This window comes from Patella vulgata, chromosome 9 (genome assembly GCF_932274485.2).
Source record: "Patella vulgata chromosome 9, xgPatVulg1.2, whole genome shotgun sequence".
NCBI lineage: Eukaryota > Metazoa > Mollusca > Gastropoda > Patellidae > Patella > Patella vulgata.
In genome coordinates, this window is record NC_065887.2 from 47,384 (window position 1) to 70,701 (window position 23,318).

The 23,318-nt window shown below is 35.8% G+C and overlaps 1 long non-coding RNA gene across 1 annotated transcript; it reads right to left on the minus strand.

Moving 5' to 3' along the window:
* Positions 1 to 875: 875 nt before the first annotated feature.
* Positions 876 to 4,040, minus strand: LOC130014368 (uncharacterized). The gene is made up of 2 exons (XR_008789352.1): positions 3,948 to 4,040; positions 876 to 3,627 (listed from the first exon to the last, which is right to left on the minus strand). It is a non-coding gene; the product is annotated as an uncharacterized LOC130014368 (long non-coding RNA).
* Positions 4,041 to 23,318: the final 19,278 nt, after the last annotated feature.

The window sequence follows — 23,318 nt, forward strand, 5'->3', positions numbered from 1 at the left end:
ACCAGTCTTGAATCAGAACTAAACCTTGTGCTCAATAACTAACATTTTCTGTGAACGGACTCCTGCGCTTGAAAATGTGTTAATGATAAAAAATATTCTTTGAACCAAAAAGATAATTAAAAGATGTCTTAATAATTAAAATATTCTTTGAACGCAAAACATGTGTTACTTGTACAGTTCATTTATGTGATGGCTATCAACAAGGGGTGATTTATGCATTTAGAGATGATCCGCACTGACTGGGCTAATGAAGAGAGGGGGAGGGGAGGAGGTTTAAGGTCCCAACCGACACAAACTAGGTCATTTCAGATGCTTCCATTTGTTTTCAATAATTCACTTGGGCATAGGGGGTCTTTAGCAATGGGAGTAAACCGGGAGGACGCCAAGAAAAATGTGTGCTATGGGGCCATGTGGCACTACGACCCATTCTTTTCTTCAAATTCCAAGTGTCGAGGGTTCTTTTAAGTACCATCCGTTGTCTCTGAATAATGTCTTCTCGAAAGAAAATCCCCCTAGCAACACAATGGGTCATTAGCGGTGGGAAGAAACCCACGAGGTTGGACAGGCGTTCAATTGGGGAATCTAAACCCCACCCTCCACCCACTCAGTGCCGGAGCTTGCGATTTCGGCATAGGCCAAACACGGTGTTGTGAGGGACATTTTGCCTGGACAGCGGCACAACGACCAATTTTTTTCCTTCAAATTCCAAGTGTCGAGGGCTCTTTTACGTACCATACGAGGGAATAGACCCTTCCTTGCAAGGCTGGAAATGTGAACTTAAATCTACAGATAAGTGTCTCGATATTAAAGGCCTGTACATTTGCAATGGTGACATTTCAGTTTTTGTTGGAAATGGAAATGAAAATGGCAGATAACTCTATTAACAATATTTATTCATTCCAATCTGTGTAAAAAAAAAAAAAACAGTGATCTCAACAGAAAATGACACAATTTTGTAATTCATTTGGCACAGACAAGAAATTAAATATAGTCGATACAAAGTTCATTTTTAAACACCCAACAACTTTCGCATTGATATTGGCCAGGGATAGTAATTTCTAACATTTGGTTCGCATTTGTCGCTTCTAAATATCACAGAGCTTCACGGCTAAAGCCGTTCGCGGTTCAAAACAATATATACCAGTGGTGATGCGAAAAAAACCCTCGTTATTTGGGGGGGTCCTAATAGGTACTTTGAACCTAACATACGATTACGTGCAATGCAACAAGCAGTATACCTTTCTATCTCAACAGCAAGTTTTCATTCTATTCTATCTACCCACAAAAAAACACTGACATTTTAAGAAAGACAGGCCTAAGTACTCCGGAAAACAATTCAAATTTGTAAAGTATATCATTGCTCATCAGTGCACAATACATTTCACTTGTAAAAACAAAATAGTTCTTGTTGTTATAACTGCTGCCAGCTTTCATGAAAAGGGCAGATAACTCTACCAAGCATATTTATTAATTCCAATCTGTTTTTAAAAAAAAGCAGTCATCTCAACAGAAAATGACATAATTTTGTAATTCATTTGGCACAGACAAGAAATTAAATATAGTCAATACAAAGTTCATTTTTAAACACCCAACAACTTTCGCATTGATATTGGCCAGGGATAGTAATTTCTAACATTTGGTTCGCATTTGTCGCTTCTAAATATCACAGAGCTTCACGGCTAAAGCCGTTCGCGGTTCAAAACAATATATACCAGTGGTGATGCGAAAAAAAACCTCGTTATTTGGGGGGGTCCTAATAGGTACTTTGAACCTAACATACGATTACGTGCAATGCAACAAGCAGTATATCTTTCTATCTCAACAGCAAGTTTTCATTCTATTCTATCTGCCCACAAAAAAACACTGACATTTTAAGAAAGACAGGCCTAAGTACTCCAGAAAACAATTCAAATTTGTAAAGTATATTATTGCCCATCAGTGCACAATACATTTCACTTGTAAAAACAAAAATAGTTCTTGTTGTTATAACTGCTGCCAGCTTTCATGAAAAGGGCAGATAACTCTACCAAGCATATTTATTAATTCCAATCTGTTTTTAAAAAAAGCAGTCATCTCAACAGAAAATGACATAATTTTGTAATTCATTTGGCACAGACAAGAAATTAAATATAGTCAATACAAAGTTCATTTTTAAACACCCAACAACTTTCGCATTGATATTGGCCAGGGATAGTAATTTCTAACATTTGGTTCGCATTTGTCGCTTCTATATATCACAGAGCTTCACGGCTAAAGCCGTTCGCGGTTCAAAACAATATATACCAGTGGTGATGCGAAAAAAACCCTCGTTATTTGGGGGGGTCCTAATAGGTACTTTGAGCCCAACATACGATTACGTGCAATGCAACAAGCAGTATATCTTTCTATCTCAACAGCAAGTTTTCATTCTATTCTATCTGCCCACAAAAAACACTGACATTTTAAGAAAGACAGGCCTAAGTACTCCAGAAAACAATTCAAATTTGTAAAGTATATTATTGCCCATCAGTGCACAATACATTTCACTTGTAAAAACAAAAATAGTTCTTGTTGTTATAACTGCTGCCAGCTTTCATGAAAAGGGCAGATAACTCTACCAAGCATATTTATTAATTCCAATCTGTTTTTAAAAAAAGCAGTCATCTCAACAGAAAATGACATAATTTTGTAATTCATTTGGCACAGACAAGAAATTAAATATAGTCAATACAAAGTTCATTTTTAAACACCCAACAACTTTCGCATTGATATTGGCCAGGGATAGTAATTTCTAACATTTGGTTCGCATTTGTCGCTTCTAAATATCACAGAGCTTCACGGCTAAAGCCGTTCGCGGTTCAAAACAATATATACCAGTGGTGATGCGAAAAAAAACCCTCGTTATTTGGGGGTTCCTAATAGGTACTTTGAGACCAACATCCCATTACGTTCTATGCAACAATTCAAATTGGTAGGAATGGCCCCAAAGTAAAGTATATTATTGCTTATCAGTGCACAATACATTTCACTTGTAAAAACAAAATAGTTCTTGTTGTTATAACTGCTACCAGCTTTCACAGAGGTATACTGCATCACATCAAACATGGTTCATCATTGGCTCGATGGCAAGTCCATTGCTTACATAATTACATAATATGTCACGGCATAAACAGGCAGAATTTACACTACATATAGTATATCCAGATATACTTCAAGCTAACGTTGTAGCGGCCTAACGAAATTTCACTGCACATCAGTGTGCATCCACTATTGTCGGTTTCGAAACAATTTGTTGATTGCATCGAGGACGGTCTTTATGCTTCCACCATTTTGTCTATTACCAATCGTTGTATTTTAATATGGTCAGTGTGAGTGTAAAATTTCATGGTCATTCTCCACTGTGGTTCGCATCGGACAGCACGAAGAAAAGAATACTTGACAGTCGGAATTCGAAACAAGAATTTGCTGCTTTCCGGGCAATTACCAATCGTTGTATTTTAATATGGTCAGTGTGAGTGTAAAATACCATTGTGTCTTGGAAATCAAGCATTGAAAATCTTTCTCTTGTTGGGTATTGCTTCAAAAGGTGGAATCCCGGTGTCAGTCGACCCATGTCATACAAGTAAGAGCCATTTCTTTCGGGTTGTCCTACAATACAAAAGAGGATGATTATTTTACTTGTGGATACCAACAGTGCCGAAGTAGTAAATTAACTTCAGCTGAATATTTTACATGCCATGGGAGTTGTGGTGGGTTCAGTCATTAAGACGTTGGCTCGCTAACATGGAGGTTCCGTGTGCAATCCCTGCGTTGGCAGAGAAATTTCATGGTCATTCTCCACTGTGGTTCGCATCAGACAGCACGAAGAAAAGAATACTTGACAGTCGGAATTCGAAACAAGAATTTGCTGCTTTCCGGGCAATTACCAATCGTTTTATTTTAATATGGTCAGTGTGAGCGTAAAATACCATTGTGTCTTGGAAATCAAGCATTGAAAATCTTTCTCTTGTTGGGTATTGCTTCAAAAGGTGGAATCCCGGTGTCAGTCGACCCATGTCATACCATGTGCATACCAACAGTGCCGAAGTAGTAAATTAACTTCAGCTGAATATTTTACATGCCATGGGAGTTGTGGTGGGTTCAGTCATTAAGACGTTGGCTCGCTAACATGGAGGTTCCGTGTGCAATCCCTGCGTTGGCAGAGAAATTTCATGGTCATTCTCCACTGTGGTTCGCATCGGACAGCACGCAGAAAAGAATACTTGATAGTCGGAATTCGAAACAAGAATTTGCCGCTTTCCGGGCAAAATTTCCATTATAACACACTGTCTTCCGTATGTACGTATTCGTGTCAATGTCCCAAGAGCTCAAAGCAGCTACGGGGACAGATAACATGTCAAAGTAATCACTTGCCTTCTTGTTTTTGACCGATTTCTCTTCAATACCTTTTTCCTCTTCACACACGACGCCATGACAGTTTGGTTGCTATGCCCGTTGCCAACACAGATGGCGCTACGAACGGTTACCTCCTGGAACACGACTTCCAAACTCTTCATCCCTATGGCAAGCGTGCCTGAAAAATTTTCATGCCGATACCTCGATTCCTTTTTTAGGCGTTTGTAACTAAGTACTAATATATATGTCATGTCTTTCATCCAGCACTTTCTATCTAGTTTACTTCATTATCGTTCTACATGTGTTTAAAATTTTTTACAAAGTTCACAATTTCGCTACATTTTCTAAACGACAGGGTTGGCCACGGCAGCGCTTCCGCTGGTCCTACAATCTACAAACTACCATTAATTAAAATCATCTGATTTTTCGATGATAAAGATGTTTTGTGCGGGTTTTTTTTTTAAAAAATGAATTTCTTCCGCGAATCCGAGTATATGCTACCGTGTAATACGTGACAAGTATTAGCACATACTATAAACATTTCCCGAGGCCTTAGATCATCGAAACGATCGATGCCACATTGTTATTTTATTCACTTCCAGTCCAGATTGATTAAAAAAAAAAAAAAAAAAAAAAAAAAAAAAGCATCTGGTGACACTTCCTCGGGACTTATCAGACTAACTAACATGCGTTAGTTAGGTTTTATTCATATTTTAACGAGTCCAAAGCGAGCGTAATGCATTATTTCGCAGAGACAACCGGTCTTTCAAGCTCAGCTGACAAGCACGATTTTACGGGAAAATCATAAACACTGACATTGTAAGCACCTAAATTAACAACCAGAATCTGTAGAATACATCCATTGCCCCACATAGACTAATAATCTTACCGATTGTCTACACTGTCAATTGATTACCCGGTTTTCTTGAAAATAAATTTTCTTCATTCTCTACCACAGAAAACTAAGTATGGCCGTTTTCTTCCTTATAAGAAGCGGAGGAACTACCTTTACCAGATAGAGGGCGAATAGAAATGACAAAGTGGCATTTTGCATTAAAATCTTCAATTGGAAGCGGATCATCCTGGATCAATCTCGCACTCGTGCCTGTACCCTAACCCTAACCCTCCGCTTCCACCGAATTTGTACGCGTAATACTGATTTTGAACACGCGGTTAAAATCGTCTTCGACAAACTCCGAGAACGGGGCTACTCGAAGCGATTTTTAAGAACAATCAAAAGTACCACTTTGAAGGACATTAAAACTAACAGTATAATTCCAGTTCTACCCTTTCAACAATTTGGAGCCATGCCGTGCATAAGCATGCGATGCAGCATATGCAGATACCTCAAACGTACTAATTCATTCGAAAATAAAATTTCGAACACCAAGTTTCCTATCAGTGAGAGGCTTACGTGCGAAACCTCTAATTTAGTGTACCTAATCTCCTGCTCACGCTGTCCCAGTCAGTACGTCGGTGAATCACAGAATTGCTTGAGGGAAAGACTATTGGGGCATCTATCAGATATCAGAAGAAATACGGACAAACCCATCTCCCTACATTTCAACCAAGACAATCACTCTATAGCTGATCTAACAATTACCCCCATAGAAAACATAAAGGAAAGGGATGACAAGGAAGAAACGAGAAAATTCCGTTTGATGAGAGAGGACTTCTGGATGAAGAAACTGAATACAATCTCTCCAAACGGAATTAACGTTCTCTTCAACACCCAAATTCTCCCCCTTGTCATCCAATACAACAGTACCGCTTATCACGCAACTAAAATTATCAAAAGGTATTATGAACAACTAAAGGAAACCTTTCCGCGCATATACCAAAATAAATTAATTGTTGCCTACTCCAGAAATAAAAACCTGAGCGACGTCGCCGCCCCCAGTAAACTACCCGTACTACGGTGAAATCCCATGATTATCGACTCTACATCTCTAAGCTAGTGTGACAAACCAGACAAGGACGGTGGTTGTTTTTAGCCTACTAAAAGAAATATCTCCAACCCGAACCCTAACCCTGTCGTAGACTGAACAAAACAGCAAAACCTGACCCATAGTTTTCGTCCCAAACACCCCACCCCCTTAGATAGTTCCAACACCCTCGGCCCATGCATTTGTGGGGACCCTAACCGGTAACCCCCACCCTAATCCTTATCCTAACCCTAGGGTTAGGGTTAGGGTTAGGGTTAGTTAAAATTTTGTGTTTCGTTTTGTGGGGTAGTTTTCAGATATCTTCTCACAGCTAATGTTATACTTTTTATATAATTTCTACAATATTCGTCAGTTACCCGTTGATTTAAATTATTTTCAGTAAAATTCTAAATATACAATGTATTTTTATTTTTAAATATTTCTAAAAATATTTTTACATAGTCCTATACATCTATTATTCCAGAATATTTGATTCATCGGGTGTATCAAATTATCAACATGTTTAGTAAATATAGCGTACCAATTTTGAAATAATTCTTGATAAAAGGGAGATAAGTTTTTAAGTTTAGGGTCATAGTTGCACGCTGGTAGTAAATCACCCCCATACATGTCAAGAATAAAATTATATGTTATTTTCCAAGTCTGTGTTGCATTATTATAAATTTTCTTTATCCAAACAATGCTGCGAGCTATCTTCATTTCATTAAAATTTATCATATTTAATCCCCCATATTGTTACAGGGTGAGAGAGTTCAACTTAAACAATAATGGTCCGATTGCTGATCGCTGGGGTTCAAGTTAAACAATAATTGTCCGATTGCTGACCGCTAGGTCACCACCATCAATATGATTGTAGGGAAATAATCTACCAATGACAGCTGATTCATTGTGTAGTTCTTTATTTAATATAGTTAATATCAATAATATATGTACATGCATGCTTTAATTAACTTCTTGAGATATCTAAGTTTGGTATAAATTAGCTGAGGTGTTTGAGATAAATCAGTAGGAGGGTAGAGCTTAGTAGCTCACCAGAGAAGGGTCTCTCTATTTTCTAGTATTGTAATACTGTTGCTAGAATAAATTAATGTTCAATCCAGATCCTGTTTTACTTGAAATTATGTTATAATATTCTTCATTTGACTGATTACATTTCGTTTAAGTTTATCTGGTCCATTTCATAAAAACGCGAATATCTTAATATTAAATCTTTTTATAACATACCCTGGCATTGTTAAAGCTGACGCTGGATACAATATTTCTGATATACAGAAAGTTTTAATTATTTGAATCTTGCCGATTAATGTATGTTTTCTCTTTCTCCAAGTATTTAATATTATATCTATCTCAATCAATCTATTTTCATAGTTTAATTTCTCAGTCGTTTTTTTTTTATCTTTGGAGAAAACTATACCTAGATTTTTATATTCGAATTTTGATATTCAAAACCAAACTGATGTATTTCAGATGATAGATTAGGTATTCCGCATATTTAGATCAATGGCTTCAGTTTTTATAACATTCATTTCTAAACCTGAGACTTTACTAAAATTTTTAAGTTAAGTACTTAATATAAATGTCTAGCTGATATATAATCTTTTAGAAACATGTCACGCCATCAGCAAAAGCAATTAGTTTTAATGTTTCCTGACCAATGTTAACCCTTCTAATATTAAAATCATTTCTTATAAAATTACATTGGGTTTAAATTACAGGATTGAATAAGTTGGTGCTGCTGGGTCCACCCTGACGAACCCCCCTTTCTATTAGAAAATATGCCGTAGTAAAACCGTTATTTATCACACAACATTTGACACCATTATAAAGGGTACGAATATATCTAATAAAATTACGTTTACATCCAAAGGAGGATAGAACTTTAAACAAAAACTTATGACCCATATGTCAAAAGCTTTTTTAAAATCGATAGCTAAGAGAAAGCCTTTTATTTTCTTCAATTTTGCCAGATAAAAGCAATCATCAGTTATTCGTATATTTTCCTGTATATGACACCCTGGTATAAAAGCTGTCTGATTATGATGTATTAATAATTTTTAAAAGTGTTTTGATTATTTGAAAGAGCTTTACTTATGATTTTAACATCTACATTAATCAATGTTCTAGGTCGTGAGTTAAATAGTAGAGATTTATCTTTTCCAGGTTTAGGTATCAGTCTAATTATTGATTGTCTTTGCGACGGTGAAAGGATTAAAAACGTGGTTTTTAATGATGTCCTAATATGCTCGATAAAATTCCAGTGTTAAGCCGCCGTTTCCAGGAGACTTATTATTTTTGAAAGATTTTATAGCCTCCTTATACTCACTGTCATCTAGTAGTCAGGTCAAAATACAGTTTAACCCCCCAAAAATTGCTACAGAAGGTTTCTCAATTGATTCTGGCAGGGTTTAGTGTAAAGACTATAACATAATGTATGATTATTAACTAGCGTATTTTAACTTAAAATATTATCTATAATAAAACAGATGCTAACAATTAAATTCATTAAAATTGTTTTTAGATAAATTGCAAGGTACAAATTATGTGGGGATATTATGCAAATCTTTCTTTTGAACTGCATAAGGTTGCCTATTGTTTGGGGGTTTCAGTGTTTTCTGATCATGCGATTACCTATAGTATTATCTTTCTGGCACGATTTATAAATGGGCGTTGTTTTTTTTTTTGTTTTTTTTTTAAAATCCAGATATAAATTTATCTTTAATTTTAATATTGTAACTTCTAATTAACACAATAGAACTATCACCATAATTTATATACAATCAATCCACTATCGTAATGTATAATAACACACAGTGACTATCCCTTTAACTGTATGTAATATTCATCATATAATATTGTAACTTATAATACATTATATAACTATCACTATAATTTATATACAATTAATCTACTATTGTAATTTATAATAAGACTTTATTTACTTTGTGTGTGTTTATTTTAAAGATTTAAAATAGATAGTAGAATACACCTGGCCGATTTCCAAATCTTTTTAAAATCAAAAATCAAAACTATAATAAAATAGTGTAGTTTTCGTGATAAAAGTTTATCTATAGGCTTCAAAAACCATTTGTATCATTTTAGGATGTCATATAATATTCAATTATTCAGGCTATCCAACGACAATTTACCCACATAACAACATGATGTTAAATTTACATAAAGTTTACCTAAAAATGGTCAGTCACTTTACCATCATTTTACTCTTCTTTTTAACGATAATTTTACGTCAGGAAATGATGTTAAGTTAACGTAAACTTTACGCAAATCTAACGATCAGTGTTAACTGGGTAATTTGATCTGGTGACATCTGCTGTAGAAATCACGTTTTTGCCCGGATTTATATATATATATAATATGTCCTAACATTGTAATTAAAACACTTGAATTCTTTCGCACGCTTATGTTTTGATTGCTAACTTTTGACTACTACGCGGGCCATTTAGATTTTACTTAAAGTTTGTTGAGAAATATTACCTTATTGTTAGTTTGTTTTTCATTTTGAGTGAAATCTGTATCACTCCAAACCAGTGGTTCTCAACCTGTTTTTTGCCAACGGCACACCTTGGCCACATGAAACAGCAGAGACACACCTGACTAAATACATATGAAAAATATTTGAATTTTGCAAAATAAAAACATGACAAGTCATAGACAGCATACAAGTCATAGACAGCATACAACCGCAGACGAAGACTAGTCATAGAAACATATAATGACTCAAACTAAATAAAGACAAACATAGCTATGAACTTCCTTTATTGCAGTGTTTCGAATTTCATCAGTCAAATAGTTAGCTTCTTTAAAGAGAAATTTTCTTAGTGTGCCGTTCAAAATTTCGGGGCACACTTAGGAAGATCTCGCGGCACACTGGATGAGAATTACAGACTAGCCCCCGGATCCATTCACTTGCTCTAATATGTACACTGTAAAAAAAGTGTGTAACGTTACTCTTTATCAAGTGAAATCTTAATCCATATTTGGTGTAACTGGTGCATTTTACTAAGAAAGAGTGGCTTTAGACGATTTGAAGTGCAAATTTACTCCAATGGAGTGTAAACCCTTAGTTTGTAAAATATACACGATAAATTGTGTAAGTTTACACTTACAAAAGTGAATCAGCTGTCCGCCCTTGGTCGGTATTAAGTATACTGAAAATAAGTGTAATAAAACATAATTTTGGGTGTAATTTATTTCCCGAGGAGGGGTGAGTAACTAGAAACAAATAAAGCAGTAAATAGTGTAGCATGACACTGAACGTGGTGTATTCTTGTACACTTTTTGTAGTGAAACATTACGCTTTTAATTTTAGCACGATAGAACGTGTAACATTTATATATTGATAACTATATTTATTGTGTTAATATACACCAATCGTAGTGTATTCACATTCCGCTTGCTAGGGTGTAATATTAGCACGACAAAAAGTGTAAGATTTCACTTAAAATCGTATAGATCATTACACTGAGATCGGTGAATTTTTATCCTTCTATTCTTTTATGTTTTTAACACTATTTCGAGTGTACTATATACCAAACGAAAGTGTTTAAGATTCATATTTATATTTACAGGGTTAATTTACACCAATGGTAGTGTATTCATATTATTATCTCCCTTTACTTAAATAGCTGAATTTGAATATATAGCATGCAATTATATATAATATGCATATCCTGCGACATAACTAGATTATACTTCTGTATGTCAACTTTATCATAAATTACATTGTGTCGATCTGTTAAATAATGTTGCATTTATATCGGTGACAATGTATACTTTGTTTACGTAAGGCAGGTATACTTTATAATATTACATGACTAGGCAATGAAATCTCCGAATCATTGCCATCTTGTCGAGACGGCCAGGCGAACGTGTTACCCAGCACTAGTACCCTGGGTCAGTTGTTCCCACTGGGATATCCGTTTCCAAGGTCGTAGCGAAGCTTTAGTACTTACACCAATAGTTCTTGGTAAATGCTCCTAGAACGCACCACAGATACATTTGGGGTGATTTTACCCGTAACTGAGAGTTTAGCAGTAATTCTAGTGGTGTGTGGGTACCCTTAAAGAAGTAAAAGTTTACACCGAACTGAGAGCTTAGCAGTCGCTCCAGTAGTGTAAGGTTATCCTTCATATTTTACATGTTTACACTGAACCAAGACTGTAGCAGTCGCACCCGTGGTGTAAGGTTACCCTTAATCATGTACATGTTTACACCGTGCTGCGAGTTTAGTAGTTGTTATAGTAGTATAAGGTTACCCTATATGTTGTACATGTTTACATCGAGCTGAGAGCTTAGTAATCGTTATAGTGCAAAGTTTCACCTAATGCTATATATTGTTGCACTGAAGATGAACCCTAAAAGGTGTATATAGCCACCACTCGAGTGTAGTTATGTTGGTGTAACCTTACACCAAGCTCTCAGTTACACTTCAGTTACACCTTTTGTGGGGGCAGCAGGAGTTCACCCTAAATTGGTGTAATCTCTGAAATTATTTTTTACAGTGTACGTTTGTTATTAGTGATTTGTGTTTATTGTGTTTTGTCAGCAGATTTGTCATGTGTAATTGTTTGTGTGTGGTGCAGTCCTCCTGCACTTACTATTATAACTCCTTATATATATTGCGTGTCAAATCGTGAAATGCTGTTTCTATTGTGCATTATGATAGAATTAGGCCCTCTAAGGATCTAAAAAAAACCCCACAGATTTGAAGGATGTATATCTACAGAATGTCTCTAAACACATTTGATTTAATCATTTTTCTAACACGAACTAAAAATGTCATAAATGAGGATGCCTGATCAGTGGAATCTCATATAAACTGCTTATTTCAATTTTAATTGTCGATATTTGTGAATATAAAAAATCGAGTAACTCATTCTTCGATATTCTAATTTGTCGATATTTGTGAATATAAAGAATCGAGTAACTCGTTCTTCGATATTCTAATTTGAATACCAAATAGAAACTTTAAGAATGGAAATATACAGAATAAACAAGAAAGACATTTCAATTATCATAGTTGTATAAAATTAATTAAGAAACCATAATTGAAGATGCTTGGTAAGTAAATTCACATAATAATTGCATTTCATTTTTTTGATTTTTGATATTGGTGAATAACGAATGATTGGGCATCCTGATTTTTGTCCGAGAGAAAGCAGTGTTTTCGTGGAATAAATACTTGTGTCGGGCGACTAGTGATCCACTAGATGTGTCCGGACGAAAAACGGCGGGGTTGGCATTTAATAGGCACCCCTGCGTCCTCTAACTACTACGGTCTCTGGAAATATGACCAGAATTCTTTGATCATCCTTGATCATCCAGGCGTATCCATGATTGGCTCGAGCCGGTGAGTGACAGAGACCTCGGGAGCGTTGCACTACTACTTCCTGTTTCTGAGTTATACTACTACTTCCTGTTTCACAAAACTTCCAAAAGTTATCGTCACTGAGACCAGCCCGGGTGACACCGGGTAAATAGCCAGGAATTAATGAATGACACTTTAAGATAGTATTTACGGTAATAATATATGTGATATGTGAGCGCTTGACAGGCAGCACACTGTATCAGCTCTACAATTTTTGTGATATATCTAAGGCATTACTGGATATTACTTTCTGAATTTTGGATAGCAGTTTGGTAACATGTTCTTGTTTATCATTTTGATGATTTGGATAAAATATGTCATCAAATTATGTTGATTTTGTGCATATTATGGTGCTTTGGATTAAATAGTGAACACTTTTCAGTCTGTAGAGAGTTAAACATCCCAGTGTTTTTATCAGTGAACTAATCAGATGAGTAGAGAAGTATTAACTAAACTTTCTAATCAATACAGTAGACTTGATCATGATGTTTACAAAGTTTTATGTGAACTGAAGATTAATTCTGTTAAACCCACAAGAAGGGGCAAAAGAGGTGGCAAAAGGAAACAAAAGAAATCAACTAGCAGTTCAAATGTTTTGAGTGACTACTCATTTAATGATATTGAAAATAGTTTCATCAAAACTGATTTATCAAACCGATCTGAATCTAGGTCAACCTTTCTTAAAGTAGGACTATGGAATTCTCAATCAGTAAAAAACAAAACTACTTCTGTGCATGAATTGATTCTGGAATCCAACGTAGATGTATTGTTCATTACCGAAACATGGTTACGAGAAGATGGTGACCAATCTAAAATAGCTGCTCTAATGCCAAATGGTTATAAATATATCCATATTCCTCGCATTGAGAAAGTAGGAGGCGGTTTGGCAGTGATTTATGTCAATGGCCTTGTAAGTTGTGGAAAAAAGTCGCTACGTTTTATTTGTATCTACCGTCCCCCACCTTCGAAAAACAATGATGTCACAGATACACTTTTCATTTCGGAATTTACGCATCTCTGTGATTTACTCGATGAGAAGAAAGAAAGCACCGTGATACTTGGAGATTTTAATATCCATTATGACTCGAAAGAAAACTATCTTACCAAAAAGGCTCAGAAGATCTTAGATGTACATGATTTTGTACAACACGTCCCATGTGCAACCCATCAAAGCGGTCATACACTTGATTGAATACTGGCTAGGGATGAGGGTCTCATTCACAACGTGGAGGTTGCTGATAAACAAATCTCTGATAACTTCTACATATCTTTTGATGTTGATTTTGATAGACCATCTGCTCCTTCTGTCGAGATCATATCAACACCAATGACTTTGTCCAGGAATTAGACCAGTCAACAAACCTTAAGCCCCCATTCACACCTGACCCCTCTCAATTGTTAGATACGTTACACTCTGTACTCACAAATCTCCTTGACAAACATGCTCCATGGAAGACAAAGATTATTCGCAAACGCCCAAATACTTCTTGGTTCTCAGCAGAAATCTTGGAGGCTAGAAATATCAGGCGTGGTGCTGAAAGAAAATGGAGGAAGTCGCAATCAGAGATTTATAGACACATATATAGATCAGCTCGTAACGAAGCTAACAAACTCACCGAAAAGACAAAATCAGATCATTACATCAGTCGCATAAATGACAACAAGAAAAATCCTAAAGCCCTTTTCTCAACATTGAACAATCTACTAGGAAAACCTCAAGATTTTGTGCATCACGTGGTCCAGATTTAGAAGTGGCAAATAATTTTAGTAATTATAGTAATTATTTCATAGATAAGATCTCAAAAATAAGATCAGAATTGTCAAAAACTGGAACTTATGAACCTGAAGATGAACCCTTCAATGGTAATAAATTTCATTTATTTCGTAATGTAACTGAATCAGAACTGAAGAAAATCATATTATCTTCCAAACCAACTTCTTGTGCATTGGATAAGATTCCTACACAGTTTATGATTCTGATATTGGATTATCTTCTTCCGTTATTGGCGGCAATTATTAATTCCAGTCTGAGTTGTGGTGTAGTTCCAGAATGTTTCAAACATGCTGTTATTAAGCCCCTCCTTAAGAAATCATCAATGGATCCGGAAGTCCTGAAGAATTATCGGCCAGTGTCTAATTTGCCATTTCTATCCAAAATATTAGAAAAGGTGGTCAAAATACAGCTCCTAGAACATTTAGAAACTAACAAATTAATGTATAAATACCAGTCAGCTTATAGAAGCTCCCACAGCACGGAAACTGCTCTAAATCATGTCCTAAACACAATCAGGAGTGGGGTTGATGATGGTAATGAGGCTGTTAGTCCTCTTAGATCTATCAGCCCCCTTCGACACGCTGGATCACAAAAGGATATTAGATCGATTAGAAGTAGAGTATGGACTTAGCAGTACCGTCCTCAGTTGGTTTTCCTCATACTTGATTGGAAGATCTCAAGCTGTCCTTGTCAGGAAGTCTTTCTCTAAATCAGCATCCTTGTACTGTGGTGTACCTCAAGGGTCAGTGCTTGGTCCCATATTATTTTCTATGTTCACAAAACCACTTGGAAAGCTCTTATGTCGGCATGACAAGAACCATCGCTTTTACACAGATGATTCCCAGATCATTGACTTTTTTAAACCAGACCATGTCAGTCAAAACTTAACCTGCTCCCATATTGAAGCCTGTATCAAAAATGTGAAATCCTGGATGGACACCAACATGTTGAAACTAAATTCTGACAAGACTGAAATCCTAGTTGTAGGTCCTGCTCGCAGACTGGAAAAATGTGTAATCAACCATCTATATATTGAACAATCAGTTATAAACTTTAAAACATCAGTTAGAAATCTTGGTCTGATTATGGACAATAATCTTTCTATGGAATCCCACATTAGTTCTTTATGTAAAACCTGTAGTTATCATCTCAGGAATATTGGATCAATACGCCATCTGATCACCGAAGATGCTGCTTCAACACTAGTTCGTTGTTTGGTCATTTCCCGACTTGACTACTGCAACAGTATTTTAATTGGCATAACACATGAACAATCTCAACGTTTACAAAGAATACAAAACAAAGCCGCCAGAATAATCTGCAAAACAAACCCACGTGAACACATTTCTTCTGTATTGACTTCTTTACATTGGCTTCGGATAAATGAGCGGATTGAATTCAAATTGTTGTGTCTGACATACCAATCAGTGAATGGAACATCACCTTCATACCTACAAGAGCTTGTCCACCACCATTCCTTGTCTAGAAACCTTCGATCAAATGATAAACTTCTTCTAACGATTCCTAATTACAACTTGAAATCTTTTGGTGCGCGATCTTTTAAATACACTGCTGCAGTATACTGGAACAATCTTCCTATCCACCTCAAAAGATCTCCATCCTTATCGACATTTAAAACCTTATTGAAGACGTATTTATTTAAACGTTATGTTTAGTTGGTGCCTTGGTATTGAACTATCATTGTACAGAACTGAATCACAAGCGCTATGAGCATACTCTGTGTGGACTAGCGCTATATAAATGATATTATTATTATTATTATTATAATATAAAGAGAGCTGTTTATAGTTTAGAAAGTGGTTTACCTAAGAACTAGTGTACTATATGGGTCATTCCATGTCAACTGGACCAATGGTGGGAACATGACCTCCTCCCAAAAAATTATAAAAAATATATGTTATAGTATATAGCCTTCCATCCAAAATTTTACCTCTCTAGGTTGGAAACTCGCTATGATATGGCCATTTGAAATTAGGGTACTAAAACAGATCATAAATTCAGTAATTTTTTTCAGGTTTTCAGATGCTTTAAACTCACATTTCTAATAGGAGTAAGACCCTCTAACTTTGTAATCTAAGACAACTTTTGGTGAAGATTATGAATTTAGCATCACACTCATTATCCAATGCATACTGTTCGCGCCACCAGGTGACAAAATGTGGAACAAATGAACAATTCACTTTTATTTTCAGGATTTCCAAAGCCACTGGCAAAATCACTAGTGTATACATAAACTGCAAAATTGGCATACTTAATGTCAGTTTGTCTTATATCAATTTACAAAAGATTCTAAGTCGATAGGATAAATACTTTTCCAAATATTCAGTCTCGAAATTCAATGCAAACTGAAAACGTACAAAATATACCCATTTTCACCTTCAATTTTGGCCATATGGGACAGAGGATAAAATTCTGAAAAAGTTTGAGAATGACACTTCAATTACCCTACTATAACATACATTAAAGTCCATCTTGTGTATTTGATGGCTTATATTTTTAATTGGCACTTGAAATCTGTGCGGCGATGAAGTTTTAATGGCTGTTATCCAAATTGTTGACTTTTCACGTTGATTTTAAAATAACTTCTAAATGACCTATACCCCTCACCTATACCCCTCACACATGTCTATTTAGAGTGACTTTTTTGCGTAATATACAAATATGTAATCAATTTGGATGTACATTGTATTGTTTTAATTTTATTTTGCATCCAAAAAGAAACAATTCACTTTTATTTTCATAATTTCCACAACCTCTGGCAAAGTCATTATTGTATACATAAACTGCAAAATTGGCATACTTAATGTGAGTTTGTCTTATATACTCAGCCAAATTATAAACCTGACACTCGGGATTTTTGGGACTAGATTTTTAATATTTGGATTAAGGCAACTATGTTAGTGTTATGTTGTGCACAGATGACCTTGACATCAACAGAAAGCAAGAATACGTCTCGCCGAAAGTCCTTGACATTGATAACGTTCGTGATGTCACAGTACCCCCCAAAATGAAATTCACAGACTTGGAGAACAATCGGAATAAAGTGTTTAGTAACGGTTGTGGCCTCCTCTAGCGTCTCGTACTGCCACGCAACGTCTTCTCATGGATCTCAGAACATTAGTAAACACTACCCGAGGAAGACGTCGCCACTGCTCAGCAAGAGCATGTTGAAGGTCCTGCAACGTCAGTGGTGGATTCACTTGCTGACGAACACGTCGACCCAGTTCGTCCCAGATGTGTTCAATAGGATTAAGGTCGGGGCTAAGCGACGGCCAATCCAGGACTTGGACACCGGCATTTCTTAAAAATTTCAGGGTAGCAATTGCTGTATGGGGTCGAGCATTGTCTTGTTGAAACGTTAGTCCAGGCCCATGTCTCTGCATAAACGGAAGAAGAACAGGTTGCAAAATCTGATCCCTGTACTGGACAGCATTTAAGTTCCCTTGGACAACAAGAGGAGAACGTCCATGTGCACAAAAAGAACCCCAAACCATGACGCTGCCGCCACCAAATCGGTCAACTTCTCTGACGTAGACGTTCTACATTTGAAAGGCGCGGCATTTTCTAACAAAGTTGAAAATAACAATTTTAATTTGTTTTTCCAGTTCAAGTTACGTGTGCGTGTCCAGTTTAAGCAAACTTGCATCGATTGACCTCACGAGTTTGTGTTTGCACGTGTTTTTCAGGTTTTTCATCTTTATATGCTCAAAAGTCATGTGATCCACGTGACTTTACATTTTTATGAAATTAAAGGCTTCTTACTACTTACTATCGTTAGAAACACTTTAAAATTTATTTGAATTACCAGAAAAAAAATTGTTGAAATTCATCAGTGTCAAGTTTTTAATTTGGCTGAGTATATCAATTCACAAAAGATTCGAATTTGATGCGATATATACTTTTCCTAATATTCAGTCTCGAAATTCATTGCACACTGAAAACGTACAAAATATACACATTTCCACCTTAAATTTTGGCCATGTGGAACAGAGGTTTAAATTCTGAAAAAATGATAATAAAACTTCAAATACCCTACTATAACATACATTAAAGACCATCTTGTGTATTTGATGGCTTATATTATTAATTGGCACATGAAATCTGTGCGGTGATGAAGTTTTAATGGCTGTTATCCAAATTGTTGACTTTTCACGTTGATTTTAAAATAACTTCTAAATGACCTGTACTCTCCAAACAGGATTATTTAAAGTGATGTTTTACGTAGATTACAAATATGTAATCATATTGGATGTACATTGTATTGTTCTAATTTTATTTTTTCGCCAAAATGCGAACAAAATGGTTAATACACTTCACGAATTAGAATAATGGGTTTTGATGATCAGATTGAAAGTATTTCTGAAAGACTTAGACCCATCATATTTGTCATTTTAGATCAACTCTTAACATAGAATAAGAATAAAGACTCTTTTGGGATCCAGGGAGTATCGGTTCATTTTAGTTTTGCTTTAAATCAGGTGAAAACGTGTTTTGTCTAATAAGAAAGTTGAAGTACGGCCTTATGTAGCTTCACTATCTCTAGACGCAACAAAACTACAGGCCGCTATCCTTAACGCATCGTCTTAAAACTATGTATACTAGTTTTTCCGTATACCCTAAGGATGTTCCCTATTGTTTTTGGTGCGCGCCAGACCCCCGGGGCAGAGAGCCACGCTCAATTTTTGCATGTGTCAGTTTGTCGCCTACAAGCCAAGATTCTTAATGGATTGTCTTGAAGTTGTGCATACTTATTCCTTATACCCTAAGAATGATCGCTATTGTTTTTTGTGTGACCAACCCCCAGGGGCAGAGCCACGCCTATTTTTTCTTTGTGTGTCTGTGTGTTTTGATCATCTTGAAAACTTGTCATACTTATTACTTATACCTTTAGGATGACCGCTATTATTTTTGGTGCATGCCCAGCCCCCAGGGGCATAGCAACACCCATTTTGTTTGTTTATCGCCTAGGAGCCGCAATTCTGAATGGATCATCCTGGAGCGTGACAGGTGTCGGGCATGCACCAAAAGTTTAGAATTGCAGCCTGTGGACGATAACACTAAAATCTGGTGTTGCTGTGCCCCTGGGGGTCGGGCGGGCATACACCAAAAATCATAACAGTCATCCTTTGGGTATAAGGAATATATATGAATAGTTTTCAAGACAGTCCATTAAGAATTGCGACCTGTAGGGCAAAAAAAACACACAGACACACAAAGGAAAAAAAATGGGTGTGGCTCTGACCCGGGTTGGGCAAGCACCAAAAACAATAGGAAACATCCTTAGGGTATAACGAATAAGTATGCAGTTTCAAGATCATACGTTAAAAATTGCGGCCTGTAGTTTTCAAGTGTTCAGTGATAATGTAACAACACTACTGTACATGTACTTCAACTTTCTATGCAGACAAAACAAGTTTTCCCCTGTGTTGGAAATCAAAATTAAATTGAAACGATACTCCCTGTAGCCAAATGCGTCTTTATTCTTATTGAACAATATACGTTGCTCTAAAATGACAAATATGAGGAGCCTAAGTCTTTCAGAAGTAATTTTAATCTGATTGTCAAAGCCCTATATTACAATTTGGGAAGCGGAACAACAATGTTTTTCTAATTTGGGAGGCAAAATAAATTTAGAATGGTATAAAGTATAATCCTTATAAGACATATAGAAATAGATTTCACTAAAAATAAAACACACTTATATGGATATACTACTTCTGAATTTATTAACATGCTACGTTTCGATACACATACAGATATCGTTTTCAAGCAAATAATGAAAACGATATCTGTATGTGTATCGAAACGTAGCATGTTAATAAATTCAGAAGTAGTATATCCATATAAGTGTGTTTTATTTTTGGTATAAAGTAGATGCAAAATTATTACATATTCGTCATCAAAGCAATAAGGTACTATAAATAGACACGTTTGAGGGGTATAGGTCATTTAGAAGTTATTTTAAAATCAACGTGAAACGTCAACAGTTTTGATAATAGCTATTAAAACTCCATCACCGCACAGATTTCAAGAGCGAATTAAAAATATAAGACCCCAAATACACAAGATGGGCTTTAATGTGTGTTATAATAGGGTAAATGAAGTTTCATTTTCAACCAGTTTCAAAATTTTAACCTCTGTCCACATGGTCAAAATTGAAGGAGAAAATGGGTAAATTTTGTAAATTTTCCGTGTGAATGAATTTTGAGGCTGAATATTTTGAAAATATACATTCAATCGACTCGGGATCTTTTGTAAATTGATAAAATACCAACTGACATTAACTATGCCAATTTTGGAGATTATGTATACAACAGTGACTTTGCCAGAGGCTGTGGAAATCGTGAAAAAAAAGTGAATAGTTCATTTGTTCCGCATTTTGCCACCTGGTGGCCCAAAAAGTTTGAATCGCACATTAAGTGTGATGCTAAATTCGTAATCTACACCAAAAGTTGTCTTAGATTAGAAAGTTGTACTCCAATTACAAATGTGAGTTTAAAGCAATTGAAAATCCGAGAAAAACTTTTCAATTTTTAGTCCGTTTCAGTACCCTAATTTCAAATGGCCATATCTCCGTGAGGTTTTTTTTATCTAGAGTGGTAAAACTTTTGGATTTGCTAGGTTAAGACTATATATTAGATTAGAAAGTTGTACTCCAATTACAAATGTGAGTTTAAAGCAATTGAAAATCCGAGAAAAACTTTTCAATTTTTAGTCCGTTTCAGTACCCTAATTTCAAATGGCCATATCTCCGTGAGGTTTTTTTTATCTAGAGTGGTAAAACTTTTGGATTTGCTAGGTTAAGACTATATACTATAACATATATTTTTTATAATTTTTTGGGAAGGGGTCATGTTCCCAACATTCTGAAATTTGGTCCAGTTGACATGGAATGACCCATATGTAAATATTCAAAGTCCCTCCATCGATGAACAGTTGTCCAGTTCGTATTATAATTGTGAATTGTGAAGGTAACTTTATATACTTTTTACCGTGAAATTTTATTGTTCCATTCGGTTTCCTGGTAACAGAATTCACGATATGTATAACATTTGATTAACCCTGCGAATAAAATCAATAAATTAAACATGTTCCTAACTTAAATAAATTTTATTTTCCTATTCTATTTCCCGATGAGTCAATCTACCATATGTATAAATTTTGATTACGATATGCAACATGGCAGTCATGCGAACAAAATCAATAAATTAAACATTTCCACAACTGAAATAAATTTTAGTTTCCTGTTCTGTTTCCCGATGAGTCAATCTTCCATATGTATAATATTGATTATCATATGTAACATGGCAGCCATGCGAATAAAGCAATAAATTAAACATATTTATTGCTTTAATGAATTCCCTTTGCGTATGTTATTGGTAATGTATGCGCATGTAATCAAACTATGGTGTCAACCAAAAAAAAAAAAGATTTTTTTGATATGTCGTATCTCAGGTTTTTGTCGCATTCGAAGGACTAGATGTTCTTTTTTCAGCCCAGCCTCTGACTTCCCTGCGCCGGAATTCAAACCAGGGAGTTAAAAGGACAGCGTGAGATTAAATCGTGTTACATTATTTTTCTTGCCTCAAGCTCGAAAAGCAAAATGGATTGTTTGATGGCATACAAATGTAAAGACGTTGGCTCGCTAACCAGGAGATCCCTTGTTGGCCGAGATATTTCATCGAGACTTTTGGGCGTGGATCCCTCTTGTCAGCGGTCGAGGCACCTGGCCACGGACAACGCGTAATCGTTCGGAAAGGTACACGCTACACATTGACGTGCACATACAAGAAACTTGAAAGTTGGAATTCGAAATAAGAATAGGCCATAGTGCCGCTGCCCGGGCAAAATTTCCCTTATACGTCCACTGTATGACGTATGTCCGTCTTCATTAATCCAGTTTAGAAACACAGCAGCAGGACGTGAAATCCCATTTCATTTCAGTTTAATTTTATTGAATATGACTTTGGTTCTCATTAGGAGAATGACGAGGCTTGGTATATAGTTTCACTAAATCAAGACTTAAGGTCTGTCATATGGATTTTATACTAAGGTTAAGAACAGATAAGCAGTTTGATGCCTCAGTGCTGTACAAAAAGATAAATTTGCGGTAAAATAATATAATTACTCAGGAATTGTGGCAGGGGGCACAAGCCTCACTGTTGGGTTGTTGATCCCACTATTGGTGTAGAATTTAAAAATATTTTCTGGCAATTATTTTAAATACGCCTGATTTTGTGGTGGGAGAATCAGGAAGTAAATACATACGAATAAGGGAAATCACCCACGAAACTGACGTCACAGCCTATAGAGTCCTTCGACCAGGCCTAGAAAAATATCGAAACGGTTTACCCCTCTTCAATATTTGTATTAAAGAATTGTAACACGTCCTAATCTTTGTGGTTTTAAACAAAAATTATAGGCCAAGCAATGCTATGGATTTAATAATGAAGTCTATGGGAAAACATGGGCGACGAAGACAATGATTTCTTATCCATGGTTCTTTAATTAACTATTTACACCAAACACAAACTATACACTAAGTGGGTGAATATTGATTAAGGTGTGTCGTAATCAATAGTCATCTACGCAAGATATTCCCCTCAACCAAAAATATTACTTGGCTCCTCCCAGTGGAAGTATCGAGTATGGACGAACATTGATTAAGGTGCGTCGTAATCAATAGTCAACTGTGTAAGATATTTTTCTAAACCAATAATATTATTTGGTTCCTTCCAGTAGGAGTTGACAATGGAGGCCACGTGTTTTCATGTTCGTGCTCTTTCACATGGAAATCGATAGCTGTTGCCATCCGTCT